The sequence below is a fragment of the Solanum pennellii genome, chromosome 11 (genome assembly GCF_001406875.1).
Source record: "Solanum pennellii chromosome 11, SPENNV200".
In the NCBI taxonomy this organism is placed as follows: domain Eukaryota; kingdom Viridiplantae; phylum Streptophyta; class Magnoliopsida; order Solanales; family Solanaceae; genus Solanum; species Solanum pennellii.
The window spans coordinates 60641544-60642267 of record NC_028647.1 but is presented as its reverse complement, the minus strand read 5'-3'; positions in this window follow the sequence as shown (position 1 = coordinate 60642267).

Here is a 724-nt window from a genome sequence, read left to right as displayed (position 1 = left end):
TGGTAGATGGGTGGGGGTCAAGGATCGAGTAAAAAAAGTTAAATTTTAAAATTGAATGTTTTTTAAAAAAATTGTTGTTTTTTCCAAAAAAAAAATGTAATTTAAAATTGGAGGAGAGTTTTGGAAAATGTTTTCTTTAATTTTTGAAGGGAAGTCATTTTCCTTAATTTTGAGGAAAATGAGTTGATTTGAAAAACATTTTCCAAAACTTTTGTCCCAGCCAAACATGAGAAAAATTGAAAAACATTTTCCAGAAAATGTTTTCCTTCATAACAAACACACTCATAGTGATATAATAAAATAACTCTTCTATTTATAGTTTTTTTTTAAGAAATGTGCAAAGTCAATGATGCACAATATTGTTGGATAGAGGGAGTAGTAATAGTTGTCAATTACTCCCTCTGTTCCTTTGTATATGTCATTCAATTTTATAAATAGTTGGACCACAATACTTGTCATTTTATAAAATTTATGCATAAGTCACCATATTTTACCTATTATACCTTTGATAGAATAGTTCATTAATCTTGAAAATGTATTTACTTTGACGGAAAAAAGATCTAGAATATATTTAAACTTTACTGAAATTGCTGTAACAGTACCGAACTTTGGAAATGACCTTTAACCCCCTTGCACTATTTAATTTTGTATTTTAAAGGTATATATGAGGACATCATAAATATTGCATCATTAAAACTAGTAACGAGTCCATGTGGATACATAT